The 24,945-nt window shown below is 42.5% G+C and overlaps 1 pseudogene across 1 annotated transcript; it reads right to left on the reverse strand.

Moving 5' to 3' along the window:
• Positions 1-21,705: 21,705 nt before the first annotated feature.
• LOC308632186 (interferon-stimulated 20 kDa exonuclease-like 2) lies at positions 21,706-24,446 on the reverse strand (annotated as a pseudogene). The gene has a single exon. The product of its transcript is annotated as an interferon-stimulated 20 kDa exonuclease-like 2 (transcript).
• Between the last annotated feature and the right edge of the window lie 499 nt (positions 24,447-24,945).

A 24,945-nucleotide genomic window follows, 5' to 3' on the forward strand; every position in this document is an offset into this window, starting at 1 on the left:
TTGGCCATGAAATATTTTTATTTCTTCTGCATACAAATACATTCTCCCCCAAAAGACCCTAAAAATTCTGATGATAGCATTAGGCTATCATCCAGCTTAGGTCCCAGATCTTGTTCTCTAAATCAGTCTAGGAGCTAGTGAGACTCCTCAGGTATGGTTCTTTGAGTATGGGTCCTTTTCATCCAAAAGAGACAAGTTACATGTCCTCCTACACAGCCCAAATACAAAGTGACAGATGGTAGCATAAGCATTAATAAGCATGCCTATTTAAATAGGTGAAAATAGAGGCATGTCAGTCATTGGTTCAGACCAGTTCAGAGCTCTAGCTAGCTCTGAAATACAGTTGGACCCATGTTCTTCCTTGCTGGTGTGGCCCAGTGTTCCTCTCCAGGGTGAACACTGGCTCCTTTCTCTTCTCTTTGGGTCCTTGGCAAGCCTGTGAATTATCTTTTCTTTTACTTAAGAAATAACCAATGTTGGCAACTAAGTAGATTTTTTTAGTCTGTTCCTGCCCACAGTAGTCGTAAATACAAAGATTTCTTCGTTTTGCATTGTCTCTATCTAGCTAACATGCTTCTGTTGTACAATTTTCAGAAAGGGAATTTTGTCTTGTCCCTAGGATCTCTTCTAGAGTAATTTTACTAGATCACAGTCAAGTTGAGTTACCTCCCATGTAAGGTCCTCTCTGGCTTTTTATGACACAGGGTGCTATGAGGTAAGCCTTGAAAGTTTTTGAAGAATTTTGTCTAGATGAAATATTTTACAATGTTTTACCCTTAAGACGTTTTTTTTTCTAATAGTGGGCCCATTTTTCTTTTGAAACCAGAATCTCACTAAGTTGCTAAGGGTCTCACTATGTTGCTGAGGCTGACCTTGAACTTGTACTCCTCCTGCCTCAGCCTTCCAAGTTGTTGGGATTACCGGCCTGCAGCTTTGCACCCAGCTACCCTTAAGATTCATAAAGGCCCTCTTGCTTACCAAAAAGGGTTGATGAAGTATGCCTTAGATTCACAGAAACCCCACCAAGCACACCTTTAAATCTATCTGAATCTCAAGAAAGGTTTTACAGCAAAACCCTTAAGGTCTTTGACCTGAGTCCATTTCTTACTGTATCATTTCACCACCTGGGGAAGTTGGGAATGAGACATGTCATTGTTTTTGATACCAGCATGTCCTAGCTTCTTTGTATTTTCTCTGAATTCTGCTTGAAAGCTATAAACTTTCTTGCTTAATCTCATTTCTTTCTATTAGGACTTTATTACATCTAGTCAAAAGAAACCAGTTGTTGATTTTGACATTCTACCTGGAAATCTCTTTGGCCAGTTTTAACAGCCCATTACACATTTTCTATTTTCTACATGACTACAGGTGACAGTTTCACTGAACTTTCCACCACTATGTCTTTTTTCCCAGCCTCCAGAATCAGTTTTCTCATTGTCCTTTGAGACTTTATCAATAGTTTCCTCAGGGATTTTTTTTACTTCTCACCATTTCTTGGCTTCAAGGTCAGTGCCATCTTTTTTTTTTTAATGGTTTTTATATCACTGCTACATTTTTAGGTACAAACATTTTTTTCCCCAAAATTTAGTAGCTTAAAACAGTACTATTGCATTACTATTCACCAGAAATTTGAGAAAGGCTCAGCTGGGCCATTCCTGTGTTCCATGTCCTGTTTGGCTAACCGAGGGGCTGGTCTGGAGGGTCTAAGAGCTGGTTAGGAGAATGGTTGAGATTAGACACAGATCTTCCAGTTCCTACCAAAGAGAGTTTTTTAATTTTATATAAGATGATCATATGTCTTCTAATTTCCTGTTGCAGAAAGATTTCTTATGCTTTCACTGAAAACCTTAGGAGGGAAGGAAGGAGACTTCTTTCATAGGCAGGCAATCATCTGTGAATCTATGTGTATATCCCATGAGTTCTGGGTTGCCATGCTTTGCTGGCTCCTTGTATGATAGTAACTTGGGAATTCTACCTATGACACCTTTTCTCATGTGTCCCCACTGAGAGACAAAGCATTCAGTTACAACTTATCTTTTATTCACTAAGCTCAATGATATTATACCTACCTTTCTGATATCCAAGTGAACTTCCTACATCCATGTTTCCTAACTGATATTTGTAGCTGGGGCTGCCCAGTAAGGACCTACATTTCTTACCCTAGAAGCTATGTTTTTAATGGGGAGGGAGGTGTCAAGGATCCAACATCAATGGTGCCTAGAAGTCCCTTTCTGAACTTGGGCTGAGTTTGTAGAACTCTTAGGCTCTTTATTAGTTGACCAATTCTGTAACCTCACTCTTAGCATCTGTCCCAGGCTTTCTGTTCATTGAGCCTCTGTCCATGTGTATGGATATTGGATAGAATATGGTGATTATTTTTAAATAGTGATAAAAGCTCATCAGCAATATTTCAGTGGTAAAGATTAATGTGGATTCTGGAGGAAAAAAATCAGTTTGCTTCTGTGTGCTAAACACAATAAGTAGAGAGGAAATGTATTGGAACAATAAAAAGACACAGGACATTATCTTAAGAAAAAATGGACATGAAAAACAAACTACAAAGCAAATACTGTGCACAATTATTGACCAAAAAGGAGAGAGGCTGAGGTTTGGAAAACAAATATTTTTCAACACAGACACATACAGAGCCAGAAGGCATTTTAATGTTTTGTGTTTTTTATACCATCTATGCCAAGAGAATTTATGATCAGAACATTTCTTCATGATTTTTGGAATTAATAATACAAAAAAAGGAGCTTGGCATATGAAATTAGGATTTTATTTTCCACAATAGTTTCAACAATAGTGACTCCAGAATGTTCCACCAGCAGGGAGGAAATGGAGGCTCAGGTGGCTCCGCAATTAAATTTCTGCGCTATCTAAAGAGCAAGTGTTGTAGGAGCCTATGGGTTCAAATAAGCACATCAGTATGACCCATTTAAGAATTTAAACCATCAGTTTGCACAGACTCTGATGCACAATAAATCATGTATAAGAATTCTAGCTATTCTTGAAAGTAGAATAATTTTACCCCTCCAGTAAAATGGCTTTCTGAGGCCATAATAGACTGTCACATTGAAGGGGAAAACTGGACACAGGCTAGCCCAGAAATCCAGAGTGCCTGCATTTTTGTCACTAAGCCAGCCAGTGTTTGAGCTAAATCCAGCCTCCTTATTCCTAAACTTACAGACTGAAATTTGAGCTGCCACACATACTATCTTCTCTGTTTTAAATGCTGAAGTGTCTCTCGAATGCTCTAAAGAAAGTTTAGTCTTTTTTCCTTTTTATTTATGTGGCTTTGGATTTTCAGTACTTCTCCTTTATTTGTTTGTTCATTTAACTAGTAAATATTTGAATAGCTGCTATGTTCTGGGCATGGTCTGTGCTTTGGGTGTTACAGCCTTTATGTTCCCAGGGGGAGAAGTCAACAATAAGGAAATAAGTAAATAATTTAATGTAGAGTAGATTAGGTGGTGAGTGCTGTAGAGAGCCAAAACACAGAGGAAAGGAAGAAAGAATGCCAGGAATCACTGTTTCCTAAGAGAAGGACCAAGGATGACTTCTCTGCCTGTGGGATAGAGATGTGAAGAGGCCGGGCGCAGTCTTCATGAGCACACTACCTGTGCAGTCACACAGGGACACACTCTGGCTTTAATACTATGTTATTACCATCTCCAGATTCTCGGTAATTTTTGTAAATTATTTTGGGCATGACAAATTGTGTAGCTGGCTCTGGATCAGGAATGTTATAACTGGGGGAGATGCATTCAGGAGGCCAGACGGTTGGAATGAGCGGGTAAGAGAGAAGAGTGATAGAGGTGACATGGAGGGGGGTGCCAAGAATGTCCCTGGTAGAATCAACTAACAAAAAAGGTGAAAGACCTTTTCAATGAAAACTACAGAACACTAAAGAGGGAAATAGAAGAAGACCTTAGAAGATGGAAAGATATACCTTGCTCATGGATAGGCAGAATTAATATCACTAAAAAGGCCATACTACCAAAAGTACTCTATAGGTTTAGTGCAATGTCAATCAAAATCCCAATGGCATTCCTCACAGAAATAGAAAAATCAATTATGAAATTCATCTGGAGAAATAAAAGACCCAGAATAGCTAAAGCAATTTTAAGCAGCAAGAGTGAAACAGGTGGTATAGTGATACCGGATTTCAAACTATACTACAGAGTAATAGTAACAAAAACAACATGGTACTGGCACCAAAACAGGCTGGTAGACCAATGGTACAGAATAGAGGACACAGAGACCAATCCACAAAATTACAACTACCTTATATTAGACAAAGGTGCTAAAAGCATGCAATGGAGAAAGGATAGCATCTTCAACAAATGGTGCTGGGAGAACTGGAAATCCATAGGCAACAAAATGAAATTGAATCCCTTTCTATCACCATGCACAAAAGTCAACTCAAAATGGATCAAGGAGCTAGGAATCAGACAAGAGACTCTGCGTCTAATAGAAGAAAAAGTTGGCCCTAATCTCCATCTCATGGGGTTGGGCTCCAAATTCCTTAATAGGACACCTATAGCACAAGAGTTAAAACCAAGAATCAACAAATGGGACATATTCAAACTAAAAAGTTTTTTCTCAGCAAGAGAAATAATAAGTGAGGTAAATAGGTAGACTACATCCTGGGAACAAATTTTTACTCCTCACACTTCAGATAGAGCACTAATCTCCAGAGAATACAAAGAACTCAAAAAGTTAAACAACAACAACAACAAAAAAAATAACCCAATCAACAAATGGGCCAAAGATCTAAACAGACACTTCACAGAGGAGGATATACAATCAATCAACAAGTACGCACACACACACACACAAAAATGCTCACCATCTCTAGTTATCAGAGAAATGCAAATTAAAACCACCCTAAGATACCATCTCACTCCAGTAAGAAAGGCAGCCATTATGAAGTCAAACAATAACAAGTGCTGGCGAGGATGTGGGGAAAAAGGTACCCTTCTACATTGCTGGTGGGACTGCAAACTGGTGCAGCCAATTTGGAGGGCAGCTTGGAGATTCCTTGGAAAGCTGGGAATGGAACCACCATTTGACCCATTCCATTTCTCGGACAATACCCAAAAGACCTAAAAAGAGCATACTACAGGGACACAGCTACATCAATGTTCATGGCAGCACAATTCACAATTGCTAGACTGTGGAACCAACCCAGATGCCCATCAACAGATGAATGGATTAAAAAATGTGGCATTTATATACAATGGAATATTACTCAGCATTAAAAAATAAAAAAATCATGGCATTTGCAGGGAAATGGATGGCACTAGAGCAAATTATGCTAAGCGAAGTTAGCCAATTCCTAAAAAACAAATGCCGAATGTCTTCTCTGATATAAGGGGGGTCACTCAAAACAGAGTAGGAAGGAAGAGCATGAGAAGAAGATTGCCACGAAACAAGGAAAAGAGGAGGGAGGGAAAGGGTGGGAGAAGGGGAATTGCACAGAAGACGGAGACCCTCATGGGTTCACAAAATACATATACGACGGTGTGAGGGGGAAGGGAAGAAAAAAAAAGAGAGAGAGAGATAAGTGTCATAGTAGAATGGGTAGAGAATAGTGATGGGAGGGGAGAGGAGGGGAGGGGGAGATAGGGAGGGCAGCAGAATACAACTGACACTAGGATTGCTGTATGTATACACATGGATGTATAAACAATGTGATCCTGCAATCTGTACATGTGGAAAAATGAGAATTCATACCCTATTTAAATCAAATGTATGATATGTCAAGATCATTGAATTGTCTTGAGCAACTAATAAAAAAAAAAAGAATGTCCCTGGTAAAGACTGTGACTTTCACTCTGAGCGAGATGGCAAAGCTGTTGACAAAAGTGATATGAGCTCATCTTTATTCTAGAACAATTAGTCTAGGTTTGAGCTAACTGGTCATCACAAGAGTTCAATGTAAGATTTACCTATTTCCCAAAATGGGCTTAAGGAATTTTGCCAAGATTATCTGCACAATTTATAAAGGAAACATTTTGACATTCTTAGGCAAATATTTACTTAAAAACATTAAAAATATATTAAAACTTTGTGAAAGTGGAAAATACCAACTTTCTAGATGTATTCAGACAAAATCTTTTCAAAGCAATATACTCATTTTATAGAAAGTTTCAATATTGAGAACCTTAGAGATATACTTCCTAACCACAAATATTCCTGTCCCAGAAACATACTCTTTAAAAAAAACTAGTTTTACTGGAAAAGGGACATATGTATTCTACATAATGTTTAATCTCCTGCTATATTTCAATTTCTTCCTGTGAAGGAGAGAGGAAAAAAAATACTTCATTCATGAGTATACCACTGTTGCATAAAAGGAGATGTTCCAGCCAAATGACCAAAGGAAAGAGTCCCATTCAATTATGTTGCTGGTTAGAATGTTCCTTTTGAAAAATTAAAGTTATGTTTCTAAAATTAGAAACATATCAGTGTTAAGTATATGAAATGTAAAAATTAGGTTTGGCAAAAGAAAATTTGAAGTTTCCAAAGGAGACTGTAGAGTCAAAGAGGAAAGCAGTGAGTGCATAAAATATGCAAGAGTTTTGTTTGTATTTATAGAGGTGCTTTGGTAATGTGAGATCCAAATGTCTGTCAAAGTTGGTGGGAGGAGCTTTGAAGACAATGCCCAAGGTAATGTTCTATGCAAGTGTGATCCTTCTGGCACTTTGCAAGTACTTTTTTATATTTTATCTCACATTATCCACACTATTCCTGACATGGGTAAAGCAGGTTTTATTTCTAAACCGTAGATAAAGAGATGGAAGCCCAAATAATTTAAATAATTGGTTCAAGGTCAATAGCAAAACAAGAATCCAGATGTCTATCAGTCTGAAGCTCTTTCCATATCCTCATACTTGTTTCCTTCATGGTAAGGAGTTGGAGTGGACACAGGATGGGATTAAACTGAAAATAACTGAAATTCACTTTAATAAACAGATAAACTGAAGTCCATCCATGTAAACTGATACTATCTCTCAATAAGAAGTAATAAAGTACTGATATTGCCACACCCTGGATGATGCTCAGATGTATTCTCCCAAGTGAAAGAAGCTGGACTCAAGAAGTCTGTGTGGTACCTGATTCCATCCAAGTGCTATTCTGGAAAAGGCAGAACAGATTGATAGTTACCAGAGGTTGTGGTTTGTTAACTACAAAGGGGTGCCAGGGACATTTTTTGAAGGTGATGGAGCTGTTCATCTTGATTTTTGTGGCTGTTAACATTTGGGAAACCTTGGTTGTCAAAATTGTAGAACTGTATATCAGAAATGGTTGATGCTAATATATGTAAATTATGTCTCATTTTTTAGGGATATAAATACATGAAATCTAGTTGGAACTAATATCTACTTGATATCCACATCCAAAGAAAAAGTATGTCAGACAATAAAAGAAACATACATTGTACAGAGTGTCTTGTATTTGATAGTAAACTTAAATTGTCAGGCAAAATTTTCAATATTTAGTATTAGTTTTGCGTACAGGGGTTAAAACCAAGGTGCTTTACCAGTGAGCTTCATCCCCAGCCCTTTTTATTTTATTTTAAAAAAATAATTTTGTTATTTTTATTTTGTGACAGGGTCTTACAAGTTGCTGAGCCTAACCTTGAACTTGCAGTCCTCCTGCCTCCCGGGTCACTGGAATTACAGGTAAGTGACACCATATGCAGCTTCAAAGTATTATTTTTGGGAGTGGAAATTACGAAACATTTGAGTAGGACAGTGTCAAATATTCAAACTTAAAATCTATATATTAATGATAATCATAATAATAAAGCAGTCATGAGTGATTAAAATGACTAGTATCATTTTAAAGATAAAATAATTAACTATAAAAGCCTCTATTTAACTACTTAATTCAGTTACATAGAAATAATCCAAATAACCCAGTCTTTGGGATGTAAAACCAAGAACTGTTACTTAGCAAAGTTAAATAAGGATAAAGAACATTACCTTAGGACTGCTCTTCTCATGGTCACAAAGTGCCTCTGTTCTGTGAGCCCTTGAGAGCCTTGTCAACTTTAGTTCTTCTTGTGTGTGAATACTGCTTATGGGCCGTAAGTCTTTGATATTTAAGTATTTGATGAGGTGCCAACATGGTAGGTTTGCCTGGAGACCCCATCAGTCTTGTTCATATTTCAGCTGTGGTAGTTCTCACCATCCAGCTGCCGTAATGGAAAAGCCTAATGGTTTTGTAAAATCCATTTTCCTGTCTTAGACTTTGATGCAATCTCTGCCCTCTGGTTGAAAATGCAGAGGCCTTGTGTTTAGTAAATACAGTCAACCTTTCCATGAGGTAAAGAAGCAGGGATCTGTGTTCAGGCAATTAGATTTTTTTTTTTTTTAGAAATAAAAATTGGAGAATCAGAGAAGTACAAGTGAAAGAAAACTTGAAACACCGTTTTCACATCTGCTAAAATAACAATAAACAATGCTCATTTTCAGTCCCGCTGCCGATGGAACGAAAGCAGTACACCTATTTTTGCTAAAACAGCCTTTTAAATTTCTAAAATTATTTAGGATAACAGAATGGAAGTACATCATGAGATCTTAAAAATGCACATTTTGATCATATAAATCTCCATTTAGGAATTTATCCAAAGGAAATAATTTGATGGGAACAAAATGATTCCTGACCCACATATCCTAGAGTGAGCTAAAGTAGCATTAAAATAGAAAGCTAATTAAGTGTACACCATTGGGGGACTTGGATAAGAAGGAGAAGAAATTTAGTGGAATCTACAGACTGCAGGGACTTCTTAGCATGAGAATTAGTTCTTGCTGGATATGATGGACACTATGTTTAAATGTCGGGTTCCTTCCTGAACAGCCCTACAATGGCACCGCACACCATTTAACAAACTGTAAGTCTTGATATCTTTCTTCATTATCTGTCTCCTTTAACTAGAATATAAGCCATCCGTTGAGTGCAGGGATTTTTGCCGATTGTTTGTTTTCGTGCCTTGAGCAGTTCCTGGCACATAATGGACATGAAATAAATGTTCATGAAAAAAAAAAAAAAAGAAAAGATATTTAGTAAGAACTTTTGAGTGTCCTGATTTTGATTCTGTTTCTGTTTTTGCTTTGTATTCAGCCATTCATTTATTTGAGCAAATGTTTACTAAGCCCAGCTGCCAGACAACACTATGGTAGGTGCTGGTTCACAGACATGAACTTGACATTCATGACCCTGCTGTAGTGGAGCTCCATGTCTGACGGGAAAGATAGTCATTGGAGCAGCAATCACCAGGGATCTGAAAGGAGAGTGGACCATGCTATGGTGGACTGTTATGGTTTAGATGTGGTGTCCCCCAAGAGCTCACATGTGAGACAATGCAAGAAGGTTTGGAGGAGAAATGATTGGGTTATAGCCTTAGACTAATAAGTGAATTAATTCCTGATGGGGTTAACTGATGGTGGCTGGAGGCCGATGAGGTGTGGCTGGAGGAAGTGGTTCATTGGGGGCACGGTTTGGGGGTATATATTTTGTATCTGGAGAGTGGAGTCTCTCTCCTCTTGCTTCCTGATCACCATGTGGGCTGCTTTCCTCTGTCACACTCTTCCTCCACGATGTTCTGCCTTACCTCAAGCCCAGAAGAGTGAAGATGGCTTTCTGTGGACTGGAACCTGTGAACCGTGAGCTCTTAAATGAACTTTTTCTCCTCTACAGTTGTTCTTGTTGGGTCCTTTTAGTCGTAGCAGCAGCAGCAAAAACAAACAAACAAACAAACAAACAAACAAACTGACTAAAACATGAGCCATGGGACAGTTGCGTCCTTGGGAATTAGAGGAAGGAAATCCTGAGAGGAAATTCCCTCTACCAAAGCCTTGAGTGAGGAGGAGGAGCTCACCAGATTGGAATGTTCCAGGAAAACACACCTGTGGGGAGCCAGAGGTCAAAAGTCGTTGTGGTGAGGGATATCACAGTGTCAAGGGGGAATAGTGCAGGATAAGGACAGAGAGGAAGGCAGATTCCAGAGTGAGTGTCTCAGAGACCCCTATTCAGGATTTTGGTCTGTTCCTGGGGTTGAAACCATTGGCCAAAGAGGGATTTAAACCGGGAAATGATGTGATCATACTTGGAGTTAGCAGAGATGACGGTGGCTGCAGTACTGAGCATGGCCAGGGAATGGGTAAGGCTAGAGGTGGAGGCAGATGATCCCAGTGGTAACAGAGCATGGGCTGGAAGCCAGATATCCTGGGTCCACCCTGCTCTGCTTTTCAGTCTCCACAGATAAAGGAGATCTCTGTCCTGTCCGCCTCATGGAGTGGGGCCAGGAAACAAGGGGACAGGCTTAGTAGTCTGTGAAATGACATCGGTGTGACTTCATCTGACCTTCCAAACGAAGGAATGGCCCACGTGGTTCTCAACCCTCCCGTGTCAACTGAGAAATGGACTTATTTTCACCAACATTCCATTTGAAAAGCATACGAAGATATTTATTGGAGTCATACTTTCAATTCCTTTGATCAATAATCACAGGCCCGAGGATGGGGAACATCAAGTGGTCTGCATTTTCATTGTTCTTACCAATCAGATTAATTTGGTGACAGGAACTGTGGATAAGTTAATCCTTGCAAAGCCCTCCATCTGCCCCACAAACAGGCCTAAAGCCCCCTGGAGCAGATCCTGAGGGAGGAGGTTTCCCTGTGGAGTGCCCCAAACCCACAGGGGTGATGCCGGCTGACGGCACCCCACTTCACCATTTCTAATCAATTCCTAGCCTGCTGCGGCTTGGAGCCCAGCCTTTCAATTATTCAAGAATTGGAAAGTATTTGTTGCCTGATGCAGGATTTGCTTTTATTCAACAGAACAAAACCCTGGTAGGTGAGATCCAACACCCAGGGCAGCGAGGTCTCTAGATACATGCAGATTGCTGACAGAGGGCAGCTGCACCAGGAAGCGGTTGGGTTCAAACAGCATACAGAGTGGATGGAAGAAGGCAAAAAAGACAAATAGATATGAATAGGGAGTATCCTGATCTCACCTTCTATTTATCCAACTAGAAAACTCGAGCCTGCTGAAATAGTGGCCATTTCAGCCTGGAGCTCAAGCAGAGGCCCCCAGGCTGAGAGGCCAGAGCTCTGGGGTCCAGACCAGATTTTGCTGCTAACTTGCCCTGTGTGGCTGGGAAATCATCTCTCTCCTAAGGTCACGGATCTCTTCACCTGTGAAGGAGGAAGGTAGCTTATATGGTCTCTATGTTTCTCTTGCATCTGTTTTCTAACTTCAGGGCAATTCTCAGGTCTTGGTACCAGTTATGACTAAATCCTTTGTTTAGGATAAAGCGGGTCTTGTTAAAATCTGTTCTGTTTGTTGTCATCCATTCAGTTCTTTATTCTTCCTCCCAACAAACAAATATTGAGCTCCCACTTGTACTTTAGAGGATTCCAGTCTAAGGGATCCAGTGATGAGCGATGTAGCCTGCTTATGAAGGGCTAGGTGAGACTCACCCTCTTTCACTAGACTCTGAAGTCTGATTTAGTTCACATCAGGGGGCCCTTTAATGAAAGGTCTAGGAGCCAAGAGACCCAGTCACTTACTCATCTCTTGACTCAACAAACATTTATTGAGCATAAGCTATAAGCCAGGTGCCAAATAAGGGAAAATCAAAGATGAAAGAGGCAAAGGTCCTATCCTCCAATTCACATAGCTTTGTCGATGAGACTGATATATAAAAGGAAAACTCTAAAGCAGAAAGATAGAGTTATAGGCACAGGAATTAGGAGAGCATAGAGGAGCTGTATTGATTAGCACTTCCCAGAGAGCCAAGGAGCAACACATAGAGAAGCCAGATTCCCAGCTGAGAGTTATTTAAAAATTGCTGTATGACTTTATTCTGATTTATTCTGTGTGTGTGTGTGTGTGTGTGTGTAATCCAGAACACTCAGACAAGAATGAGATATTTTTTGTTCCTCTTCTTTTGTCTTTTATTCCTTTTGTTTTGACAAAAATAATTGCCGAAATTCTGCTTTGTAAGTTGTATTTTCATGTGATATCACAAACTTTTTTCATATCAATAAACAAAATTCTACTTTATTATTTTTAGTGGCTGCATAACATATTCTATTGTATGAATGCCCTGCTATTCTTTTAACTAATCCCCTATTGATGGATTTGGGTTATTCCAGTTTCTCACTATTATAAACAACATTGTGATAAAAATGCTTATCCTTAGGATAAATTCTTAGAAGTTGGATATCTGGGCCAAAGGATATCTTAAACATTCACACACACTGCTAGATCATCCTTTAGTTTTGAGGCAGAATGATCTGTTTCTGTGTGCACGGAGTGTATTCATGAGTGTGCATGTGTTCTTTAGCTGACGTTAATTGAGTTCATACTATATCCTAGATATTAGACTCAATGCTTTACATATGTTATCTGATTTAATGATTATAACACTAAGCCCAAGCAAAACAGTAGCTCACACACTCGTACAGAAGATATTCCAAGAAAACCAATCCTGAAACTAGTTTCATTTGCCAACCCCACCCACCCACCCCGCCAAATGTAGTATATTTGGAGGCAGAAGGCTAGGCAGGAATCTAAAGTTCAAAAGGAAAGAAAAATCTTTGTTTAAGCTGCCTTGGATGTCCTGTAAATTTAAACAACTGGGGAATGTATCCAGCAAGAGTCTGTGATTGCTGCCATGATTATCATAAAGCCTTGCAAAGCCCACAGCCTTTTTAAACCTGTGTACCAGCTGAAGTTGCCCACGTTGTCCTAAAAATGACCTTAAATAGGTCCTTAAGAGACCTATTTCCTAGAAATAGGGCCTGATTTGTCTAGGACAGTCCTACTTGCTGCCTGGTGTCTTGAAGTGATTATTGATAGTGTATACTTTCTTTCTCAGAATTGCACCACTGGGGATAATAATGGACTTGGAGCAAACTTGTTGCAGGCTGGGCAGGAATTGAACAGTGAGGCTGCCAACTGCTGCCCATTCCTTTATATTTTAGGGCAGAGCACCTCCGTTTCAAACTTTCTGAAGACACTTCCCTCCCCTATCAGGCACCAGGGTATCTGTCACTTGAGTATCCGAATAATAGCTGAGAATTAGAGAAAAGTTAAAGTAAAAAATACCTGTGCAGTAAGAACAAGAGAGTTCTGTAATAAAATTCTTTCCTTTGTGGATAGGAGAAATTCTCCCTTATAAACCTTCTACTCTTGTTTTACTCACAGATAATCAAAAGCTTGAGAATCCCATTTCTTACCTACAGGTTGATTAAAAGGATAGGTTAGAAGAGAGAAAAAATGCTAAAGTATTTTGGTATGATCAAGAAGGGAATGGGAGTAGCCCAGATGAGAGGGAGAAGACACAAAGCCTAGCAGTAAATGTAAGACTTTCCATTGCAGGGTACAAAGAGCCCTTACCTCCATAATGGACCCTGAGAGACTCAATGCAGAGTCATGGGAGTTCATTATAATACCCTTATCAGCAAAGTGTTTTATTGCATTTGGTAGACTGAATTTAAGAAGATAGGGTGCAATGAGATATTTTTTATGAGATCTCTATCCGAAATATTTCTTATTGCTCAAATTAGACTTATGAAAGGTAAACCTTCAGCAAGTGGAACACCTCGATTATATGGAGTGACTTGACTTTCTGAGAGTCGTGGTCAGGTAAAAATTTAATATATAAGAAAAGGCATATAAGTCACATTTCCTGCCCTCAATGACTTCAAATTCTTGTTGGTGATATGAGGTTTCAACCTTCCTAGATGGCTTTGCATTTTAATAAAGGACTTTTAAAGACCAAAATGCCTTATAATCCCAAAGGAGTCAAATTCCAATAATACAATTCTAGGCACTGAGACTACAAGGGGAAAGTTTGGAGGGGCTGAAGGATCTGTTTTGTCTGGTTATCCATGCAGGGAGCTGTGGGTTTCCTTTGTGTGAGGTGATCTTGTAAAAGGACTGTCTTCTTAGTTGCTTGTGTCCTTTCGAGTCATGACCTCCCACCTCTGATGAAACTTTCTAGGCCCAAATCATACCGATAAGGTACAGTGCACAGTGAGTCAAACCAGCTCATGCCCAAGCAGAAGGCTAAGGGGTCCCCAGAGCAACTGAGGCTAACACTAAGTGCGAAGCAGAAACAAAATTATGGATCATTTAAGTGACAAGTGGTCCCAAGCTCTCTGAGTCAAGACCATTGGTGTTCTGAGAATTCTGGCTGAATATCCAGCAGGCCTGTGCTCATTAATTCTATCCATGGCAGCGTTTAAAGTGTAATGAAAACTCAATGTAAAAAAAAAAATTAGAAGACTTAGAGCTTTGACTAACTATCCCCAGGACACAGAGCCCTAGCATGGAGGATCCAGAGCCCTGGGAGCAGAGGGGTGAGTGAGGCTAGTACCTCCACGGCACTGCTGATCACCTCTCTGATGCCACTTCAGGAAACTCAGTGTGAACTTCCAAATAGCTCCCTGGCTGGAGAAAGGTTCAGAAGGGCAGGAGCTTCTCCTTTAAAGGGACAATCCACAACCTTGACCCAAACACTCTACCCACTGGAGCAATTGTGAGTCACTTAATGCTGTTGGAGGCAGCACTGCACGCTGTTCCCCCAAGGAATTCAGATCAGCATTTCCCTGAAAGAGGCTTAGCACACTTCCCAGAATGTCACTAACCTAGTACTTGCTCTCTTTCTGGGAAATAGAACCTGGGTCTCTGACATTCAGGCAGAAAGGATAGCCATTCAGATCCAAACAGCTATCAGTTGACATTTCTATGTTTTACAATGTTTCCTTATCACTCCCTCCTGCTGGAGGAAAAAGATCTGGAGTCCATAAGTAGCTGAGTCAGCTATGCAGGGACCAAATCAAACCCATTAGCCCTGGCCTTGGACTGAGGCAGAGAGAATGGCTGCTTACCCAGCGTGATCTCAGAGGGATGTAGAATCTCCTTTATCCAAATCAGCATCCATTGTCTAGAATTGATGGGTATAATTACATTATTAGAGGCTTATTCCTCTGTGGCCTGTGTGTTTGCTTCATATGCCTTGATGTATCATTTCATCTCTCATGTGTCAAAAGAAGATGTGCAAAGGGAGGAGACTTGGGATAAAAGGGCACCCTGGGTACCTAAGAACTGGGAGGCACCCTGCAGCACAGGAGGAACACAGAAGACAGCAAAGACCCATTTTCCTTCTTCGTAGCACAAGCCCTGGTGCTTATCCTGTATAGATTCTGTTCTTTACTCCATGGATCACATCACCTCAGCCTTCACACTCACCAGCCCACCCTGCAGTCACCATGGTCTCCTGGGAATAGGATTGCGGCGCTTGGTTTAACTTGTGTCACCTGACCACAAAGTATTGTTTTAACATCTAAAGGAAATTCTCTTTGCTACTCGACTCTAGAAAAGCCAACTTCAAAATATTTTAGGTTTCATCTGGCCCAGGGCTTCCAAAGTCAATTGATGTAAGTAGTATCAGAGAAGCTCAGGAAACAGAGGAGAGAGAACTTATCCGAGTGGAGATCCAGAAACTAAAGAGGCACTGACCACCATCCCTAGACCAGAGAATTCTGTGTTCACCTGGGGTGCAGGGGATTATGGATTGGTCAGATTGTTTCAATCCCTTGCTCAGCCCTCAAGGGAAGCTTATGTGAAGCTTGGTGACACTACATCCCCAGGATGGGGCACCGTGGCTCAGTGAATTTGTGTGTGTACACACGAATGTGAATATGTGTATACACACTGTGGGAGAGTGTTTTACCAAGGGAGGAAGATTATATAATGCTCTCAGCTGGAGAATTTGGAAGTAGGAGTCAGTGAAAAATAAAGCCACCAGCTTATTGTGCTCCCTGGGTAGGACACTGCCCTGAGCTGGTCAGAGGTCCCTGTCACCACCTGTCCTTCCCAAGGTGTGAGCCAGCACGGCCCACCCCTGTGTGTAGCTCATTTCACATCATCTACACCTTTCCAATAAGCTCTTACTCTATTAGATCGCTTCTTGGAAGAACCAAATATTAAAAATCACCGGTCAGTCAGTTCTTTATTCTGTTAGTCACCAAACTGATTTTTTAAGCTCAGAACCAATAAAGCTGTGACGGCGAAGAACGGATATAGATTTCTGTTTCCCACACGCTCATATATAATAATAATAAAACTTTATTAAACAAGAGACATGTTGTTTCAGGGAATTTTTCTTTCCTTTCTCTAGTGCCCTGAGGCTAAAATATACAATCTTATTAACTTCCTGGAAGAAATACTCCATTCCCTTGGTGAAAATGCTGAGCATTCATCTTCCTGGACCTGGAAAATGAGACAGGACCTTGAGGAGAAGGTGTGCAGGCCCCAGTTCTATCTGGGGAAATCTACGGGAGTGAGTCTGATTAGGGGGCTCCCTGGGAATCTGTGTGGAGTCAAAGGAGCCCTTAGGATTGGCTACTCCTCGATGTCATCAGCAAGAAGAAGCGAAAGGCGTGTGAGATCAAGTTCATAGAACCGGCATGCTGGGTCTGGGGGAGACAGAGATGCCATTTAGACCCCTCCCAGTCAATAGCACAGGGGACTGAGGCTCAGACAGAAGCTGTCACTTATGCAGAGTCACAGGAAATGGATGGTGGCAGCAGCAAACAGAACACTGGTCTTCTAGTCTGAGCTCCCTCCCCCCTTGCCTCCCACCTTACAGTCCTAGATTGATCTCAAACTGAGGAAAGGCAACCCTGAGTGCTACATGGCCCAAGAGGAGGGTTCAGCCTCCACAGGGAGATCAAGAATCATGTCTCCTCCCCTGTCTCTGCCCACAGCATAAACAAGAGCTGTGCCACTCATGAGGTGGGTCTGTCAACATCAGCCCAGATCTGCTGAATGAAGATCAGATCTCCACCAGGTGATGAATAAGACCAGAACATGGAAATCTAATTCAGACAGCCCCACGTCATGATGGGAACAGTTTGTTCTGGAGCAGGGCTGACATCCTCAGTGGACATCCTGAGGCAGCCTGCTGTGGCCCTGCTTTCCCAGGGTACAGCAGAGACGAAGGCGGAGGCAAGGATGGGATATTTCTCAACTCATGAAAGACTGTTTGGCACAGCTCAGCATTCAGGGTTCCATAGGGGAGGAGGGGAAGGATCTAGAACCAACTGATGGGCTGATGAGATGGCCATTGAGAGGCAACATGCAGATCTCAGGCACTGACCCTACCCTGAGGTGAGGAGCACACCTAGGTAGCAGTGGCCTGGTCCACACAGCTCATCCTGTGACTGAGGCTTTAAGGTGGTCCTCAGGAGTGAGGGGCTGCTCAAGTGTGTGTCCTTAATCCCTTACTTGGGGAGTCTAACCCTTGTGTGACTGTATTCAATAACAGGTCTTTTCAGACGGTACTCGAGGTGATGGGGTAGGTCCTAATCTGCATGACTGGTGTCCTTATAAGAAGAGGAAGAGACTCCAGATTTCTCTCCCTCTGCCCCTAGGCATAGAGAAGAGGCCAGGAGAGGACACAGTGAGAGGGCTGTAAGCCAGCGAGAGAGAAGCCTCACCCCAAACCAACTTTGACCTTGGATTTCCAGCCTCCAGAACTGCGAGAAAACCAATTTCTGTTGTTTACACCATGCAATCTGTGCTATTTTTGTAGCAGCCCTAGCTGATCAATACAGGAGCTGTCAGTGAGGGTGGAGTCTCAAAGGGACAACCTGAAGCAGACGGGCCAGGGCGGTGGATTCTTGCTGCTAGTCCTGACACGGGAGCATCTCCTCTTGGTGAGTCTCAGCAGAAGTGAACAGCCATGGACCTTCCCAGCTCTGAGAGCCTTTTATCCTTTTCTGAGGTCTTGGAAACAAGACATGTACTCCCTGTCAGTAGCTGGGGTCTTTCCAGGAAAATGGGAGAGGAATGAAATGAGCCCTGAAGGCCACTGATTGTCATCGTAAGATTACAACTCACAGGAAAAACCATCAGCACATCACTCAAAATGATTTGGTATTTTTTTTTTAAATTGCAAAGTGGAAATATTTTAACCCCATATACAGGAGCAACCATGGGCTTACAATAAAACAGTATTTATATATAATTCAGATGATATATTCCAGGCACTGACCCATGCATCCAAATAGGTTACCTTTAAATACACACAACGTTCAGCTAAGAAGTCTGCTGGATATTTGTGCTACACAGGATCCTCCTAACACAGTTAGGAGTTGCACAGAACTGGGCCCGTTCCTCCTCCCTCCCTCCATTAGTTACTAAGTCGGCATCCTCCATGTCCCTCTGACACCCACTCAGGCAGTATCAATGCTCTAGCTCTGGATTCTGGGCCCAGCTCCCACCCTAGGCCTCCCTGGCTGCTACATTTTCCTGTAGATCCCATTTAAGATCAACCACCAAATGTTTTCCAAGCAATTACTGGGCACTCAGCTCGCTGCTTTGCTGAATTGTGAGATAGCGACTGAAAAGACCTTGAGGTTACTTCTAACTTGAGAGATAGGAGAGCCTGCATGGACATACGTCCTCTGAGCTCAGATATTGCTGCCGGCACGAAGTCCCCTAACTGTGGCCTCATGAGTTTTCTTTCCTCATGTACAAAGAGACAGACTACACTTCCCTGCTCCCTTCGTGGAAATGTATTCAACTTATAGGTGGGGCCATGGGATGATAGAACCTGGGTGGGATGCATGTGTCACTTCCATACTTGACTCCTAACCCTTTTAATTTTTCCAGTCTGCCAGTGGGACAAGGAGGAACCAGCATAAGGTACAGAGGTCCTAGGAGGTGGCATGGAGACCCACGATAGCTGAGGGACCTGTGTCCCTTAATGACAGTGTGAAACAGAGGCCCCCACACTCCATGTTGGACTACACAGAGAGTAAGAAAGCAATTAGTACTGTGCTCAGCCCCTGAGTCGAGGGTTGTTTGTTCTGGCAATCTGCTTGTCTAGACTAATGCACTGACTGATTCTTAAGATGAAATAGTAGTCATTAGATATCTAATTGAACACGCCTTCAGATGGGAAACTCATGAGCATGCGTAGTGCAATTTTCTAATTTCACAGCACTAGGGATGCAAACCATGGTCTGTGTGACTGCAGAGAGCTTTTCCTGATCTGTTTCTTCACTCACATCCTCCGGGCTATTGTGGTAGCCACAGGGTGCTATGGAGAATCTAAGAGAAAACCTAACTCGTAATATCCCTGAGCCAGAGATGATTTTTCAAACTGTGCATATGACCATTTCATTGCATAGTGTGGATTCTGTTTCTCCTCCTCATTTCTCCAGCGTGTGTCCATCCCCTCCAACACACAACTCTACCTCCCCAAAGAAACCGCAGCAGCTTTGGAGCTAGATCCAGGATCATCTCCTGGGTTAATCCTCAGGTTGAAGGCAGCACGTTCAGAAAGACTAGGCTTTGCAGATGGCCTCTGGGGCACTTTGCAAAGCCTGCTGGGCTGCCTAGAGCCAGGTCTCTTGTGGTGACAGACTAGGTCTGCAACCCACAGGCATGTGGCGGTGGAGAGGTCAGCTAGGTCCTAGGCTGGGGGCCCAGGACTCCTGAGAATGCACTTCTCCTATTTAATTGAGAGGTTCAAAAATAGAGAAAGTCATTGCACTCTTAATTATTCCCTTGTTAGGCTGCCTCCCCAGCCGGGGCCTTGGCAGCACTCACCTCAGTATAAATCACATTTCATCGGCATAACTGCAGGGCTTCAGGGATCATTTTGGAATACTAGGATGTTAATGCATTGGGTTTTGTTCCAAGCAGTGAGCCACCTCCTGGGATTTGGGAATCTCTCTTTTAAATCGAGATAGCACTAATGAGCTGGTAAGGGCTCCTGACCCCCTTGACTCATTCCCTTAGTCCCAAGAGTGCTCTGAGTGTTGAAATTGGTCACATCTGCATTGTGCTGAAGCCAGGCACGGGCCTAATAGAGCCACAGGCTTTGCTTGCAACTGGTTGCATTTGGAAGCCTCCTTTCTAATTGTACGTTCTTCTCCTTCTCTTAAGTTACTAACTAAAACTCAAAGTGCTTTGTGCATACAGGCTATGTGTAAACCTTTGTGGTTATTTTGATGTCCATTGCACTGGTATCCTATATGATGGCATTTGACCAGGAACTGTCTTCTGATTCTATCCTCAAGCATAGATTATGCTGGGTTGCGAAAGAAATGGTCCGTAAAGGGGAAGTTTATAAAGAAAGACACATTCTATGAAGCAGTTGAATATCATTGAGCTTTTCAGTGAGGTCAGTGTCTCAGTGCCCTTAAACTTTATACATACTCATTTGAAACAGCTTCATATGACACTTTCACTATTGTAAGAGATTTATAAATATTTAGCAATTTTCTATTATACCTTATTTTAATGTTCACTTTATAATAAGTAACCTAGACAACAGAGAGGTTGTTGTTCAAAGGGGACATGTTCAAAGTCACAGAGCTAGTAAGTGGGAGCACCAGGATCCACAGCCAGGCAGTCCAACTCTAGAGACCACACACTAGTCACAGTGCCCTTCTGTCTTCCAGAATTATTTCTGCCCCCAACAATGTGCCTCATTCTTTTCATCCTATCTAGAATGTCTTCTGTCCTTCTCTTCACACTTAGAAATCCAAATCTTGTTTGGTTTCTATATAAAGTCTTCCTGAACTTTCTATGCCATGCTGCAGTTGACTGGCCCCAAAGACCAAAAATATTGTCCTTAAGAGCATGTAATTTGGAGCTAGAGTGTATAAAATCTAGCTCCAACTAAACTCAGCTCTGTCACTTACTAGGTTTACGGTCTTAGGTAAGTTAACTTAACTTCCACAAACCTACACTTCCAGATCTTTACAATTGAGATTGTGTACCCCCACACAGGTTGTTGGGGGGTTAATTGAGTGATCATATCTAAAATACTCAGAACAGTAGTGGCTGACACTGTTATATGATAAACATTTTATTTGTTGTACATATGTTTTATTATTATTACTTCTTTTTAAAATTTTTTTTAGTTTTTGATGGACCTTTATATTATTCATTTAGTTGTATGTGGTGCTGGGAACTGAACCCAGTGCCTCAAACATGTGAGGCAAGTGCTCTACCACTGAGCCATAACCCCAGCCCTTATTATTATTAGTTCTAATTCTACTCTCCTATGGCTGTTGAGTCACAGTTCTAACTTCCTTGCATAATTCTTATCCCCTGCAGGATTGTACTCACCTTGAAGACAGAGATTGGTTGTGTACCTGTTTTAAAAAAAATTCCTTGGCACTTAGATTAGTACACTGGAGATAGTAGGCACTCATTTAATAGTGATTATTAATTAATGAGTAAATTAAAAAAAAAACAAACCTCTTACTCTTCCACCGAATTGCATTGATTTTGGAATAGTGCACCTCAGAGGTAATTGAATCTGTCTTAGCTTAAAGAAGACACACTCCTAACAGGTGAACCAATGTAGTCATTAATTGGGGTGGTAAGTTAAAAGAAGGCACAAACTTGGTGGGATTTGAATATCAATACTCTGTAGAACAGAACCAGCCTTAAGAATTAATTTGTGGCTCCTAAGTATCATCTTTTTTTTTTTTTCCCCTATGACAATGCTATTTAATGTGAAGTCAAAAACAAACTACACACCCCGCCAGCTGGGGACATAGCCCAGTGGTAGAGTGTTTGCCCAGCACACGTGAGGCTGGGTCAATTGCCAGCACCACAAAAGGGGTCGGGGGAGAAATGACCACACAACTGTTTTCCATTATAAAAGAGATCATCTGAGTTTTAGACGCTTGGTTTAGCAAAGGTAAAAGACTAAAAACAGAAAACAAAAACATTAAAACCAGGTTAACTCATTTTCAACCTTCTAAGAAGAACCTAAATTAAATAAATCCTCTACTATTCTAGGTAAGAAACTGCTTTTCTAAATCAGGAAAGTTGATTTCTAAGCTACACTCTTACCTCACTGTCTTCTAGCCTTAAGAACAAAACCTCACTAATAGTGGCTCTTCTCAAAGTTGGTAGGTGGCACCCTAGCAGGCTGGACGCAGACTCTGCAGCAAAAGCAGGGTCTGGGATCCACAATGTGACCAACCATTCTGTATCCAATCAGGACACTTTTGAAAGTGAAAGGATGCTGTTCATTACTTGAAAATAAAAAATGCTGGGCATGGGAGCATAGGCCTCCAGTCCCAGTGACTCAGGAAGCCGAGGTAAGGAGGATTACTGGGGCCCAGGAATTTGAGGTTAACCTGGACGACCCCCCAACCCCAACCTGTCTCTAAAAAACAAGAGACTTATGGCCACCCTAGTGATAAGGCAATGTGGGAAACTACATTTCCCAGTATGCCCTGCCCTGGAAACCAAAAAGCCTGACTAGCACAAAGCACCCTGGGACCCGTGGTTAGCACCATATAAGCAATCCAGGGCTGGAATCTGACGTGAAGTTCTCCTGCTTCCATGGGACACTTAACCAGATACAGGACACTGAGCTGAGGTGAGATTTCAGTGGATATTAGGTCTGGGGAGGAGAGTGTCTCCCCAGCAAGTCCAGCTTCCACAGGTGTGAAGCGAGCGGAGGCAGGCATGGACCTGCTGCCCTGGTTCTCCTGGGTGCGGCCTGTCTCCCCAGCTGCTAGTTTTTTGGGACATCCTGGGCCAGGTGTTGTTCCCACTCAACTTCAACCAGCTTGTACAGCTCCATGGTGGCCTGGGCGTCTTCCACAGAGGAATGGCCCTTCCCGACCTATATGTCCCAGTGTAGCAGCTGCTTGATGAGGCGCTTCAGAGACATGGTGGCATTCTCCGGGCAGTTGGCCTTCCGGTTGAGGAGGGGGATTTGGGAGGTGTCTCGAGTGAGCGACTTGGGGTGAAAGTACTGCAGGGCTTTGAAGTCATTGTGGATGGCATGCCCTACCACTATCTTCCCCAAGAGTATCTTCAAGATCTGGCTCCGAGCGGTCTTGAAGGGTGTAGCATTCATCATGTGCTTCTTGCAGATACCGCTCCATTTGGTCCGGTAGTCCACAATGGGGCAGGGTGGAAGGATGTACTCATCATAAAGCACATCTCCATCATAGTTGACAATGCTACATCGAGCCAAAGAACTAACATGCCCTTTGGGTCCTGTGCCCACCATCTCACAGTCAATTGCCACCATCATTCCTGGAAACTTCTGGGATATTCCAGAGCACTTACTCTCTGAGTGAGCTCTGGTGGAATTCTGTGTGGCATTGTTCTGAGAAGGGTTCTTCTTCTGGGGGGTCTTCTTTTGGGAGCAAGTTGGGTGGCTCTGAATCTTTGGAAGAGCACTCTGGAATTCCCCCAGCAAATCTACTTTAGCTGCAACAGAATTAGCCTTCTTTGAAGGAGCAAGGGTCAGCCAAGACACTCCAGCTTTCTTGTCCAGGGACAATCCTGACCCACTGCTGGATGCAGCTGTGTTCTCTTTTGAAAGGGGAGGGATCTTTCAAGTACCATCTACTCTCACATTTTCCCCTTTCTTTGGAGGTTCTGAGTGTAATTTAGGCACCCTGCTAGGAGTCTGCTTCTTTTTATTGAGAATGCCCCTCTGTTCCAAGAGCCGCCGCCTCTTAACAAACTTTCGATGCTTGGCATTTCCTTCCAATGCCTTTTTGGGTGGAGATCTCCCAAAATCCAGATTCAGGAGTATAGCAGACATGAGGGCAGTGGATGATGGGAGAGCAGTTAGGAAGAGTGGCTCATGGATAGGAAGAGGATGAGGGGCTCTTTTTCTAATGAATCACATTGTCCAACATGAGAAGGTCTGCAGAAAACCCTGGGGAAGAAAGCGATCCTGGTACCTGCACCCATAGGCCTAGAGGAAGAAATGAGATAAGACCAATCTCTGTGGGATTTAAGAGAGGGAAGGCATCAAAACAACTTATCAGAGGGGAAATGAAACCGTATCATGAAATGATGGAAGGAGTACTGGTGTGAGCCAGGAAGTCCCACGATTCACAACTGCGTGGTCTTTAGGAGTGTCATTCACCTTTTAAGGTCTCAGTCTCATTGTAAAATGAAAGGGCTGGGCTCAGCTGTGGAGTGCAGTGCTTAGCAGGACGGAGGCCCCGGGTTCCATCACCAGCACCAAAGAAAAAGAAGGACCCAAAGGGCCCGTCGAGTTCGAAGCCTGAGGTCCGGGAAGCCAGAACAGGCAAGCGCTGTAATCCGACCAGAAAGACAATGTCTAAGATGCTCAGGTGAGGAGTGTGACACCGGAGTACGGCACAGGTGGCATCTGAGTCGTGAGCCCACGAATAGAGACACAAATCCAGGCACCCCTCTCTCGGATCTGCTAGGAGGAAGTAACCTCCACGCGCATCTTACCCAAGTCCTCCCAGGCAGAGACCTTTGACACCACACGACAGCGGTGCCGGGTGGCAGGGAATTAACAATCGAGGTCGCCCACCTCAGCAAGCACATTCCGACGGTTCTCCTGGTGGGGACCGTCCCCACAAGCCCATATACCTACCTCCAAGATCTAAGTATCATCTTTGTAAGCTTTGCTTCCCAGTGTTGTCTTCAGAGAGGCGGCCACTTATTTATGATGGGGATTCTGCAGATGTGCCCTGCCAGTGATTGAGAAACCATTTGAAGACTGATGCCTAGTTATCACCTGGAACACACAGCAAAGAACCACCCTCTCTATTATTTGACTATTTAGATCCCCAGGCTCATTGATTTCAGAATATTTTTAATTAATCATTCCAAAGTCAATAAAGCTCCTTGTCTTGCCGTGGTCAGGAAGCTTCTGTAGGGCTCTGGGTTTGCTGGGGACTTGCTTCTTGCAAGACAGCTGCATGCTGCTGCCCCTGAAAATTGGGGCAAGAGTTGCACTCCAAGCCTGCTTGGAGATCTTAAGACTTTATGTGTGCTCAAAGTTAAAGGGAAAGAGCCCTGCAGTCTTGTGGAAGTTAGTTCCTTGGAAGGACCAGGAAAGAGTTGTTGAGAACGGAAATTACTTTTCTCGTG

Source organism: Spermophilus citellus, assembly GCF_964194105.1.
Source record: "Spermophilus citellus genome assembly, chromosome: 13".
NCBI lineage: Eukaryota > Metazoa > Chordata > Mammalia > Rodentia > Sciuridae > Spermophilus > Spermophilus citellus.